The sequence below is a fragment of the Tenrec ecaudatus genome, chromosome 17, assembly GCF_050624435.1.
Source record: "Tenrec ecaudatus isolate mTenEca1 chromosome 17, mTenEca1.hap1, whole genome shotgun sequence".
Taxonomy (NCBI): Eukaryota; Metazoa; Chordata; class Mammalia; order Afrosoricida; family Tenrecidae; genus Tenrec; species Tenrec ecaudatus.
In genome coordinates this window covers 83,766,490-83,780,856 of record NC_134546.1, presented here as the reverse complement: position 1 = coordinate 83,780,856, position 14,367 = coordinate 83,766,490, and the positions used below count along the sequence as shown (strand labels likewise).

The window sequence follows — 14,367 nt, the reverse complement described above, 5'->3', positions numbered from 1 at the left end:
CCGTCACATCCATTTTGTGTTCCTACCCTCCCAGGCTCCTGGTGGAACAAGTTTGACAAGTGCATTCCAAGATACTAGCTTTCTATCTCTCCTTAGAAATCCAAAACTATGGGTGAGATGTGGGTGTTAGTCCGATAATCAGGAAAAGGGATTACTAAAATGAAATGTAAAGGGGAAGAAATTGTTGGTAGAAAGGTACACAGATAGTAGCACAGAAAGCAATGGCCATAACTCATAATTCTGTAAATTTTTAAAGTGCATTGTAAATGTTTTTATAGCAATAAAACTAGCACAAGAATATTGTAGCAATGAGTTTATTGACTTGGCTTGAAAACAGATTCTTCCTGAAAATTCACCTATTTTGATGACAAATTAAAGTGTGCGGGTTCCTCTTCGAAGTCAACCATTCAAAACCTAGGTCAACACTCAACTTAAGCATTGAACTCCCAAGGCTATACAGTAATCCAGGGTCATAATTGCCTTTCAGGAACACCTAGAATACATTCATCCTCTGAGACTAGGAAATACCTGCTTCCATTACATGAATGTCAATGAAGGGGACTTGACAAAGAGAAGAATGGACTTTATTAGCATAGCGTGGGCCCTGTCTTTACAACAAATACCTCTGTTTGGATCCTAATCTTCAGCTCAGGGGCTGAGGGTGGTCTCTCTTAGGGCAAGAAGTTCAGGCCAACACTCTGACATACCTAAGTGATCACTCCTTTTCTGTTTCAGGTTGCAGATTGGCCACACATAACAAAATACAGTCCAGTCTAGGGAGCCAGAAACGTGGGACTGCTGTCTTGCACACTTCATCACAAGGATTTGAACTTCTGGATGGCTGTGAACCAAATCCATTCACCTGACTCCAAATTTCCTAGTGTCTCTGCTTGCTATTTAGAGAGTGCATTGATTTGACTTCCCGAAGCTCTACTAAAAAATGGTGAGTACTACGTAAACCTAGGGTATTTTCATTATACAGAGTAAGGTCAGATAAGAATCACTGGAAACCTAAGGTTAGATTATAAGGTAAAAGTGTGATGGGCGGGGAACAAGGGATGGAGCTGTATGAAGCAGTCTATTGCTATCAAATGCATATGTGGTTCCAAGCACTGGATAACTGTGATGATCTTCCTTATGTGCCTTGAGGCCTGTTTTATAAGGTATCAGCTTCCCAGTTTGGGCCTTGGTTTTTTGAAATATGCAATAAACTTCCTGAGTAAGTCTAGATATGAAGGTCTACCAAAGGATATGAATTCTTAGGGCATTCAAAGTCACCATTGCTTCTTCACTACTGTTTTCTTTATTCCGTCAGGCAGAGAAATATTTTCTTTAGATTTTTAGAGATGGTAGATTTGGCTCTTACACTGTTGGACATATCTTCTCATGGCCTCATCAAAAGAATGAGTCTGAATGAAATGAGTCCATTTGGTTAATAAGCGGGAATTCCTATTCTTTATATTTATTTATGGAGTTAGAAAGCCCCGTAAAAACATTCCTCACTGGTAATGCCCCTTTGTACAACAGAATGAAATCCTGCCTAGGCTTGCAGTGTCTTTACCTTGCCTTACATAATTAACACCATTACTGTGCTGTTATTAAAAACACAGCCACTGAAGGTGGTTCTATTTTCCTTGACTGTTTTCAAAATCAAACAATTTTGTCTCTTTCTTCAGAGGATCCCATTCATAACATGTCCCATGTATTGAGGATGGTACCTCATCATCTTTGCTTTTTAATAACATTTGTCCTGTACTTATTTCTAGAGACCAAAATCAAAAAATACAAACTCACTGCCAAATAAGTCATTCCAACACAGAGTAGCTTTAAAGTTGTGGGTAGAGCTTCCCCAGAGGTTTCTTGCACTGTAACTTGTATGGGCATAGAAACTTTGTCTTTCTCCAGTGAAATGACTGATACTTTCAAAGGACTGACCCAGCAGTTAGCTCACTGTACTACCATTGCTCCATTATCCATGATAGATTTATTTATTCTTCTTGCTGTCTGTGGTATACTCAATATTCTGCACCAATATAATAAAATTCACATGAATTAATTTACATTTTTTCTGATTCATTGCCCTTTTGAAAACATCATGGATTGAGCCAAGCTCACCTTAGTCCTAAAATGGCACCTTGGCTTTCTGTACTTTAAGTAGGCCCTTGGCAGAAGATTGCCCAATTAAAAAGGTGCTTTGAGTTCTTGATAGCTGGTTCCAAGGATAATGATTATGGATTCAGTAATATATAAACCTTGATTTCAAATCATGCTCAAACTCTGCTGGGGTTGCTGATTAATGCAATTGTGTGTATTGTTATAATGATGCTCAATGTTATAATCTTTGATCTTCATTAGTTATTTCTTCACATTCTCCTCACTTTCGACCAGAAAGATCCATTTCTACTTCACAGCTTTTTAAGGTGATTGTCTCCTATCCATCTGTTTAATGTTTCAGATGCATTTTTTTCAAAAATATATTAAATATAGACTGTGCATTTCCTGATTTTAAAATTTGCAGCATCCCATTTTCTGTTTGAATAGCTTCCTTTTTTCCCTACTGTAACAATTACCATAAAGACAAGAAGACAGGGGAATATTGTTATGGTATGCTCTTAATTCAATCTTTTAATGGAACCATTAGATATCACCCATAATATCAGAAGTTCTAATTCCAGATGTTATTTTCAATCTATTTGAGTGCCAAGCAGTTCTCTTGATCTAGTATTGCAGCTGTATTTTGTATTAGTTTCAGCAGAATTTAGCATGTATGTCATAAAATATTGTTGGAAAAATTTCATGTCTATTTACATATCTCCTTTTGTTGAATGCACAACAATATGGATAACCACCTGTCTATGGACAAATACTTGTTTTCCAAATTTGAGAGCATAGACCATTTCAAGATTTGCATGTGTTTGATTAAACATATTCATTGGTATTCAGTCAATTACTCAAGACAGGTTTATCTGGAATACTTCAGAGCACATTTGAATTATGTATTGAAGTCTTTCAGTTGTTAATCATATGCTATTTCATGAAGTGGTTAATGGGAAGCAAAAAAAACCCAAAAAAACTGGCAAACTAATAAGATGCCAGTCTTGCAGTATTTCTTAATTGTTATATTTCAATATTCAATTATTTTTATATAGATAGATAGATAGATAGATAGATAGATAGATAGATAGATATAAATAGAGAGAGAGAGATCATTGTGGAAGGTTTTTCACCTCTTCTCCATAAATATACACCTACCCATCTCTCACATACCTACATACCACAGAGAGAGATAGGGAGAGAAATAGAAAGAGAGAGATGTTATGAAATATATTGTTTATAATTGAGAATTGCTGAAATTTTATAAACTCTTAAAGTTAGGTTTTAGCCTGGATTTGAGAAGTCTATGTGGCAGTGATAAGCTTACTATTTTAAAAACATGAGACTTTACACAGTGTGTAGGAAAAAATGGAAATAAAGGTAATGTATGTTTTTCACAAAAATATTGAAGGTTCTTCATATTGATAAGTTTATGGGATGAGATGAAACTTTTGGAGAAGTGAATATATATGGCTAGGGAGTTAGAATAATATGCAAACCCTACGGTAGACCTTATAAAACCCATAACCATGTATCAAATCACAATATAAAGAAAATTTCTCAGGATTATATGCCTCATTTTTCTGTTCACACATATTTGACTGCTTATTCCTCAAATGAAGGAGATCCTATGGGTTATTTTAGGATTCAATGACTGTTGAGAATATGGCTGTGGATTTTACCCCAGAAGAATGGGCATTGCTGGATGATTCTCAGAAGCAACTCGACAGAGATGTGATGGTGGAGACCTTCACAAACTTAGCTATAGTTGCTAAGAAAAGCTTCATTATTCCAAATTAATTCCTTATTTACCAAATATACCCAGTTGTTGTCCAGTCAATTGGCAAAGTGATGGGAGGAATACCTCGTTAAATATGACAATTCAGTTAATTTTCTCTCTGGGACAGTTATATTGTAGGTTTCCCATGATCACAAATTTTTACCTATTACAGTCTACCCAACAAGTATTTCAATTACTACCAGTATTACCCCCTGGTGAACAGGTATCTGTGGAACTTTAAAACTCAGTTCCGGGATATAAACTGACAAACATGAATCATAATGGAGTGTTATCTAATATAGCGCCAGAAGAAGAGTCTCGATGATTAAAAGATATTCAAAGCCTCATCTTTCTCCTGCTAAGCTGGGTTGATATCAAACTGCTGATGTTGCAGTCCGCGGCACAATGTGTACCATCTATGTCACAGGGCCTTACTGTGTTAACTAAACATTTCAGGGAAAAGGTTGTTTTGCAAATAATTCATGCCTGCAAATAATTCAGAGATCTTGATAATCAAAGTATTTAATCAGTGTCAGGAAAATGTTCACTAGACTTTCTATTCTTTTTTATTTAACAAGTCAATTTATTTAGTGCCAATTTATTTCACACACCCTATACTATTTCTGACATGTATAAGACAATATTATGCTGTGAGTGCAATGATGGAACACTCTAAATACATTTTCCACTTTTGAAAGCCCCTTTGTTCTTAGCTGATGGAGGGCAAATGGGAAAAGAGGCCAGGTTTTGAGCATTCATATTGCAAGAAAAAGACCTGGTAAGATTGTTCTCCTGTGGACAAGTTTTCTCTCTCTCTCTCTCTCTCTCTCTCTCTCTCTCTCTCTCTCTCTCTCTCTCTCTCTCTCTCTCTCTCTCTCTCACACACACACACACACACACACACACACACACACATCCTCTTGGACTGTTACTTGGATGTGAGCCCCATACTTCACAAATTGCTTATGATTAGATTTTGGAGTTTCATGAAAGACTCAACAAAAGACGACAGGAGATGGTCAAGATCATAGTCGACCTTGAAGGTGGATCTTTCATCTAAAATAATTAAAGCTGCGAACACGGCCGAATGTGTGGTGATTCCCTTGATGTGGTAAGTCACGCCATTGTCAAGGCTGGTGTACTCGAAGAAGTGAGCGAGATGTCGACTTCAGTGAAGGTCATGTAAGCCTGGTGGTAGACACAGGGGTGCAAGAAATAGGCCAGAGGCACCGGGAACACATCCTTCACTTCATCAGGGTCCGGCTGGGCCTGGAAGTCTTCACCTATGATTCCCACCACTGGGAAGAGCAGCATGTTTTCATTAACAACGGTCCACACCAGGCAGCTGACCGCCTCCACTTGATGAGGACGCAGCCCCACTTCCGCCTCCGCCTCCCGCAGAGCGGTGGCAGTGTTATCTACATTGGCTGGCTCCTGCTTTCCTCCTGGGAAACAAGCTTCTCCAGGGGAACTTCTCAGCTTCTCTGACCGGAGGGTGAGTAGCAGATGGAATTTTCCATCTTTCACCAACAGAGGGATAAGTTTGGAGCATTTGTTCGGCAGCAGGTGAGGATATTTGTTGTCGATGTCAAACTTCCGTAAGCGGGACTTGGCCTCATCTATCAAGCGGGCTCTGACTGGCTCCGGGGGAGGATAGGCTGGAGACATGAGTCCCCACCAAGTTGGCTTCCTGACTGAAGTCGCCCTCCGCTAGACTTTCTTTTTATCTGTCTTGGGCACAATGTTGGTAAGACCTATTTTGTTCTCTCAGAGTAGTAAGAGAAATGCCGCGGGAGAGTGCAGAACAGTCATCCAGGCCCACTGTGTCAAGAAAGCATTGCACATATTCCACTGTTATGGAAGAAACTGCATTTGATACATTCATAAGAAAAAGCCTCATTTAACTAGGAAGACAATTCTGCATGCCTGCCCTTGATTATTTGTTACTTGTAGGGTTAATAAACCTATGTTCATGAAGGAATAAAGAAAAATAAAATCAATCAAATTATTAATCATATATCTGCCTTGTGTCCACTTCTCTTTAAATTTGATTTTCGTATTACAAGTTATGGTACATGTGATACTGTTCCTTTTAATCTTAAGGTTGAATTTACTTGCCAATTCCTTTTGGAACATTGCCAACATTTTGAAAGAACCAAACGTGACAAAGTATTTCTGGTTCCACAGTTACCTGTTGCCTTTGTTTAATGCTTTTCTTTTCTATTTTTTTTTGACGCTGTGAACTTCACCTCATTTCTGCTTCTTAAATGTACATGATTAGGAGAGGCATGATGGCAGAGCAGGTGAGCCACACACTCTGAGGGCTCATTTGAAAAAGGTGGGTTTGTTTTCCAGGTAGCTGAGTGGAAAGAGTCTGGTGAGTGAAAGATCCCCCTGGTACAGAAGTGTACCCCCAACCCATGTATTTGTTCTGAGCCAGGGGCTCGGTGAGCCAGGATTCCATTCTTGGGACATCTCAGGTCATCAGGCCTCCTCCACCATGGCAGAGACCAGCTGTAGCCTCACTCCACCCTCAGACCTGGACTCCACACCTAGAGTAGCTTGGCTGCTCTGCCGAGACACGCAGCTGTGGCGGGAACCCCTATAGCAGCTGCCTACTCATGGAACCCCACTAGGAGAGAAGTTTTCCTTACCCACAGTTTCCCTCTCTCCATGTGGCAGCGATCTGCCCTTGAGCTGGGGTCCCTCCCTCCATTCACCCAGGGCCCTTAGTCACCTGCATTCTTCCAATGGCTGCCTGGGCGACCTCCACAGTGGATGATTCACCCCATTGCTGCCTCAAACCTCTCCACCAGCACCCCATTTGCCCTTCCATCAGCCTAACTGTCTCTCCACTCCCTGCTTGGGAAGCACTTCCTGCAGGTATGAGCCCACAGCTGAGGCAATCTCACTTCTGCCTACTGCACTGCTTTTCCAGGGGAGCCACTGCAGGCTGCCTCCCAGCACTGAAGAGCCTTGTGCCTGTGTCCTGGAGCGCTCAGCCTGCCTCACCTCAGCGCATTCCTCCCAGTACAGTGGGCTGCCACCATAGCCCGGACCCTGTGCCAGAGCCAGCCCTTTCTGCCCTGGTGCACCATGGGGTATCCAACACCAACCGCTGGGAGTGCTAAACCTGCCCACTAAGGCGTGTTCCTCTGAGCCCGGACCCTACACTGTTCATAGTGCCGGCCAAACAGTGACTGTTCCTGCCTATTAGGAAGGGTAGCTACATGACTTTGTGTTCCCAGCAGAGCAGACTTTGTCCACCCCTGTGCACTGTGGGGTTTTACAGTGCCAGCAGCTGGGAACTCTGAGCCTGCCTGCTGCTGCGCTCTCCTCCCAGTGTGGAGGGCGGGCGCCATTGCCCTCTGTGTCCTGTTGGAGCCACTGCTGTCCTTTCCAACTAGCCCCACATTGCTGTGGAGCCTGTGCTGTTCACAGTGCCTGCAGATCAAAAGACCACTGTTCCCTCCTCCTATGGAGCCTAGGACAAGGCTTTGGGGTCCCCACAAGAGACATCTGTCCACTCTCAGCATTGGGGTGCCCTGTGCGGTCGCCAGTGCCAGCTTTTATCCTGCCCCCCCCCCAGCCCTTGTAGCCAGCATAGGAGGCAGGTGTTCCAGCTGGAATCTCCCTCAGCACCCTGTGTGACCCCAGCCCTTTCATGCCTTCATAGGAGGCGGGCATTGCGGCCAGCAATTCTCTCAGAAGGGGCAGAGTAGGAATGAGGACCCAAAGCAGTAAGTCACATCTTCAATGGAAAGACACCTGCTGAAGACTGAATAGAGACTCTGGATTCAAATGTAGGCCTGCACTTCCTACAGGCAACAGGGCCTCAGCATTTGGAGAATGACCATGGACACTTTTAAATGCCCTTTACCCAAGTGACGCTGGTACATCTGAAATGCCAGCATCCCCAAATTCAGTTTCTCCATTTATGCTCTGGACAAAGCACTCTAATTGCTGTTTACTCAAACTCACAGATTGAGCTTTATGGAAAATTGTTCATATTATTGACAATTAAGAAGTAGCAACTCAAAACAAGCATTTTAAAGCTAATTTCCAACAGTGGTTCCCTTTTCATTTCTCTTTTTCATATCCTAGGTCTCAAAAATGGTCCAGAGTTAGAGTTGGTCTCACTCAATCATTTTCTGCTTGGTTACAAACACTGTATTATATCACAACTAAACAAATTTAAGCCAAATTGACCTGGACTTCTCTGAGACAGATGCTGTTGAGGGGAATAAGTAACTGCTTTGACAGAAAGAGCCGTATATTTTATCAATATCCAGATATTTAGACACAGTCATATTTGTGTGTGTCATTTAGACATTGCGGGAATGGTTCTTTTATCACCCATAGGCTGAAATGGCATCACTTGATACTGGTCTTTCCAACAAAGTGCCATCTTATGCCATCTGCTGCTGGGGGATGTCTGGCCACCTTGAATCCCAGACTATGTGTATCTGCCGACTAGTCCAGGTCACCTTCATCTCTAAATGTGATGATCATGACTGTGTCAGATAAGTTCATGACAGAGATCATGAAATCAGAAGTGTAAATCTAGTGACAGGATGCCTCTGAATTGAATGTTCTTATTAAGCATGCTACAAATACTCTATTTTCCTCAATTACATTTACTTTATTTATTTTAATCATTTTATTGGGGGCTAATACAACTCTTATAGCAATCCATACATCCATCCATTTTGTCGATCACATTTGTACATTTGTTGCCATTATCAGTCTCCAAACATTTGCTTTTTGTTTGAGCCCTTGGTATCAGCTCCTCATTTTATTCCCCCCCTTTCTCATGAACCCTTAATAATTTATAAATTATAATTATTCAGTCATATCTTATACTGTCCGATGTCTCCCTTCACCTACTTTAGTGTTGTCAGTCACCAGGAAGAAGGTGATACGTAGATCCTTGTAATCCTTTCTATCCCACCTTCCCTCTACCCTCCCAGTATTGCCACTCTCAACACTGGTCCTGAAGGGATCATCTGTCCTGGATTCCCTGTGTTTCTAATTCCTATCAGTACCAGTGTATATCTTCTGGTCTAGCCAGATTTGTAAGGTAGAATTGGAATCATGATAGTAGGGGTGGGGGAGTAGGGGAAGGAAGCATTTAGGAACTAGAGAAACGTTGTATGTTTCATCGTTACTACACTGCACCCTGAATGGCTCATCTCCTCCCTGCGACCCTTCCATATGGGGATGTTCAATTGCCTACAGATAGGCTTTGGGTCTCCACCCTGCCCTCACCCTCATTCATAATGATATGATTTTTTTTGTTCTGATGATGCCTGATAACGGATCCCTTCGACACCTAGTGATAACACAGGCTTGTGTGCTTCTTGCATGTGGGCTTTGTTGCTTCTGAGCTAGATGGCAGCTTGTTTATTTTCAAGCCTTTAAGAGCCTAGATGCTGTATCTTGTGATCGATGGGCACCATCATCTTTCTTCACCACTTTTGCTTATGCACCCATTTGTCTTCAGTGATCATACTGGGAATGTAAGCACCCAGTGGTATGATTTTTTGTTATTTGATGTTTGATACCTGATCCCTTCGGCACTTCATGATCACACAGGCTGGGGTGCTTCTTATATGTGGGCTTTGTTGCTTCTGATCTTGATGGCTGATTGTTTACCTCCAAGTCTTTAAGACCCTGGATGCTATATCTTTTGATAGCTGTGTTCCATCAGCTTTCTGTACCACATTTGCTATTCACCTGCTTTGTCTTCAGTGATCATGTCAGGAAGGTGACCATCACGGAATGCCAGTTTAACAGAACATAGTATTCTTGCATTGAGGAAGTACTTGAGTATAGGCCCCAATGTCCATCTGCTACCTTAATACTAAACCTATAAATATATGCACATAGATGTATTTCCCTGTATATATATATACATATATATATATATATACATATATATACATATATATACATATATATACATATATATACATATATATATATGCCTTTATTTAGATCTCTAGAAGTTTCCTTTGCCTCCTAGCTCTTTCCTCTATTTTCTTTGACTTTCCTCCTGTCCCACTATCATGCTCACCCTTCATTTGGGTTTCAGTAATTCCTCTCAGCCACATTACCCTTAATCATGCCTTTCCATGCCTCCGACACCCTCTTAACCACCAATTTGGACCACTTTGTTGTTCCCTTTGCCCTGGATTTGTTAACCCCACTAACTTTCCCCCTACCTCCCCATCTTCCATGTCCCCCCGGAACTGTCAGTCCCATTGTTTTCTCCACCAGATTGTTCATCCTGCCTATCTTATTTAGACAGAGGTGTGGAGATAATAACATGCACAAAAACAAGACAAAGCAAAACAAAGCAACAAAAGAACAAATAACAACAATAAAATATCCAATGACAAAACAACAACAAAGGAAAGCCTGTGGTTAGTTCAAAGACTGTTTGTTGGCCTTTAGGAGTGTTTTCTGGTCAAGTCTGTGGGGGTTCCAAGCCCTGGCCCCAAAGTCTGTTTTTGGTATTCATTGGGCACTTAGTTGCTCTGTTCCTTTTGCTGTTCTGTTGCACACCCTTAGTGTTTTGCCTCCGTTTGTTGGGGGACCAGATTAGGTGAAATTCCCACACTGTGTCTCCAGTGTTGTCTCCTGTAGGGCTATGAGTCTGTGCGGAATGTCGTGTCTCAGAGTGGGGCCAGATATGGTCTTCTCTGTGGATTGGCTGCTCTGAGCGGGAATATTGTCCTCCAGTCCTGGTGGGCCAGGATGTGCTCCACTATCTCTCTTCCTCCCCCTTCATTTGCTCCTATGTTCTCTACTCAGACATGACCTTCTTGAGCTGCAGCTTCGGGGCTGTCCACTGAAATAAATTCCTCTGGGGGCTACAAATATTTTAATAAGCTGAAAAGTTCTCCCTGGACTATGGAAATCAACACCTTGAGCTTTACACTCAATGGCATGGATTTCTTTCCCCCTGCTCTAGCCACAGGGTGATATTTGGTCAGTCATTTAATCCAGTTGCTCTTAGTACTTTCCAATTTGGAATTTGTAGAGTAATATGGGCCCAATGAACAGGCAATCATATTTATTCCACTTTTCTACTATTGTAGAGAATTCATGCATAGTTCTTTACAGCTTAAAATTATACCTACTTGGTTATTTCATGACTGTGATTAAGACATTATGTGAAGAAGACAGTCTCATCTCTGTCCACATGCAGTGTCTCCATGAGAATCTAATGGGTGAGTGAAGATGGTACTCTCATACGTTCACCTCTCTTGCTACTCGAGGCAGTAGCATGAGAGCTAAATGATAGCTAAAGCCAAAATCTTGTTCCAGCACACCTGGATCACTGCTTTTTCTCCTGAGTTTCCTCCCAATGTAGCTGCTGTGTGCCTCGAGAAAGCCAAGGAACAAATGAAAGTTAGTTAAAAAAATTTTGTTTAAAAACAATTTATTGGGGCTCATACAATTCTTATCACAGTTCATACATATACATACATCAATTGTATAAAGCACATCCATACATTCCCTGCCCCAATCATTCTCAAGGCATTTGCTCTCCACTTAAGCCCCTTGCATCAGGTCCTCTTTTTTTTCCCCTCCCTCCCCTTTCCCCCCTCCCTCATGTGCCCTTGGTAATTTATACATCGTTATTTTGTCATATCTTGCCCTAACTGGAGTCTCCCTTCCCCCCTTCTCTGCTGTCCCTCTCCCAGGGAAGAGGTCACATGTGGATCCTTGTAATCAGTTCCCCCTTTCCAACCCACTCACCCTCCACTCTCCCAGCATCGTCCCTCACACCCTTGGTGCTGAAGGTATCATCCACCCTGGATTCCCTGTACCTCCAGCCCTCATATGTACCAGTGTACAGCCTCTGTCCTATCCAGCCCTGCAAGGTAGAATTCGGATGATGGTAGTTGGGGGGAGGAAGCATCCAGGATCTGGGGGAAAGCTGTGTTCTTTCATCGATACTACCTCACACCCTAATTAACCCATCTCTTCTCCTAAACCCCTCTATGAGGGGATCTCCAATGGCAGACACTTGGGCATTGGGACTCCACTCTGCACTTCCCCCTTCATTTAATATGGTATATATATATATACATATACATATATACATATATACATATACACATATATACACATACATACACACACTTATATATATATTTTTTTTGCATGATGCCTTATACCTGGTCCCTTGGCACCTTGTGATCGCACTGGCCGGTGTGCTTCTTCCATGTGGGCTTATTTGCTTCTGAGCTAGATGGCCGCTTGTTCACCTTCAAGCCTTTAAGACCCCAGACACTATCTCTTTTGATAGCCGGGCACCATCAGCTTTCTTCACCACATTTGCTTATGCACCCATTTGTCTTTAGTGATCCTATCATGGAGGTGTGCAGTCAATGATAAGATTTTTTGTTCTTTGATGCCTGGTAACTGATCCCTTTGGGACCACTCAATCACACAGGCTGGTGTGTTCTTCCATGTGGACTTTGTTGCTTCTGAGCTAGATGGCCGCTTGTTTATCTTCAAGCCTTTGAGACCCCAGTCACTATCTCTTTTGATAGCCGGGCACCATCAGCTTTTTTCACCATATTTACTTGTTCACCCACTTTGGCTCCAGCCGTTGTGTCGGGAGAGTGAGCATCATAGAGTTCCAATTTAATAAAAGCAGGTATTCATGCATTGAGGGAGTGTTTGAGTAGAGGCCCAAGGTCGTTCCGCCACCTTAATACTTGACCTATAAATATAGACACATAGATCTATTTCCCCATCCTCCTATATATATTTGCATGTACATGTCTTTGTCTAGACCTCCATGAATGCCCTTTGATTCCTAGCTCTTTCCTCTATCTCCCTTGACTTTCCTCCTGCCCTACTACCATGCTTCGTAGCTACCTGGGCTAGAGTATACCTCTTCTCTAAGCAACCTTACCCTTGATCATTTCCCACCAGGCCTGCCACTCCCCCTTCTCTACCATTTGGGGTCCCATGTTTTTCCCTTGTCCCTGGGTTTGTTAACACCACTTCCTTACCCCCCCTACCCCCCCACCCCAAGTCTCCCCGGAACTGTCGGTCCCGTTGTTTTTCCTCCAGATAGTTCATCCAGCCTGTCCTATTCAGACAGACCTGTGGAGACACTAACATGCACGAAAACAAGACAGAGGAAAACAAAGCAACAGTAAACAACCAGACAACAAAACAACAAAAACAAACCACTGACAAAAAAACAGAACAAAACAGTTCACAAGAGAAAAGCTTGTAGTTAGTTCAGGGATCGTTTGCTGGCCCTTAGGAGCGTTTTCCAGTCCAGTCTGTTGGGGCACCACGCCCTGGCCCTAAAGTCCACTTTCAGGATTCCCTAGGGACCTTGCCACTCCATTCCCTTGCTGTTCCGCTGCACTCCCCCAGTGATTTGCCTCGGTGTGGTGGGATCAGGTCAGGTGCAATTCCCACACTGTGTCTCCGGTGCTGTCCCCTGTATCGCCCTTAGTCACTGATTGGCATCATTTCTCATAGTGGGGCCAGCCATGTTGTTCTCTCTGTGGACTGGCTGCTCTACTCAGGAACATCATCATCACGGCCTGGTGGGCCAGGCTGTGCTCCACTCTCTCCTCCTGCCCCTTCATCTTCTCCCATGTGCTGTAATCAGATATGTTCATCTCCCGGAGCTGCAGAGTCAATGTCGTCCTTTGGAACAAATTCTTTTCCGGGGAGGAGCAGGAATCCACTTAATTTATGGTGCTGGGGCCAGCCTCCCAGACCTCTCCACTGGTTCCCTACTCCACGCCGGGATATTGCATTGACACCTTGCGACACAGGTTGAAATCTGGTCCCACTTTCCCTGTGGAGATATAAACAATACCCTCCCCTTGGGTGGATTAATGCCCCATGACCCCACTACCCTTTTCTTCCTTGTATTCATCCTTTTGTTTTCCTTTCCCCACCTCCTCCACCATTGTCTACCATGTACATCCCTGGTTTTGGTCTGGTCTCTTCCATAATACACAGTCTTCACCCCTAAAATGTTTGTATACAGTAGCTTTCTTCCCTATGCCACTTTTGCTTTTTTTAAAATTGTTTAATTCTTACCTCAGCGGGCTCATGTTGTACTTGTCCTTTTGTGCCTGACTTACCTCGCTTAGCATGATTTCCTCCAGTTCTTCCCATGCCGCTATGTGCCTCATACGTTCATCACTGCTTTTTAGTGATGCGTAGTACTCCATTGTATGTATATACCACAGTTTTTTAATCCAATCGTCAGTTGATGGAAATTTGGGTTGCTTCCAACTCCTTGCAATTGTGAACTGTGCCGCAATGAACATTGGAGCACAGATGTCTGGTCTTGGTTTGTTTCTTGCCTCTTCTGGGTATATGCCCAGTAGGGGGATTGCTGGGTCATATGGTAACTCTATTTCCATCTGTTTTAGGTATCGCCAGATTGATTTCCATAGTGGCTGTATGTACTTACAGTCCCACCAGCAGTGGATGAG

At 42.8% G+C, this 14,367-nt stretch overlaps 1 pseudogene; it reads right to left on the bottom strand.

The window, feature by feature from the left end:
• Positions 1-4,826: 4,826 nt before the first annotated feature.
• Positions 4,827-5,575, bottom strand: LOC142430552 (peroxisomal coenzyme A diphosphatase NUDT7 pseudogene; annotated as a pseudogene).
• Between the last annotated feature and the right edge of the window lie 8,792 nt (positions 5,576-14,367).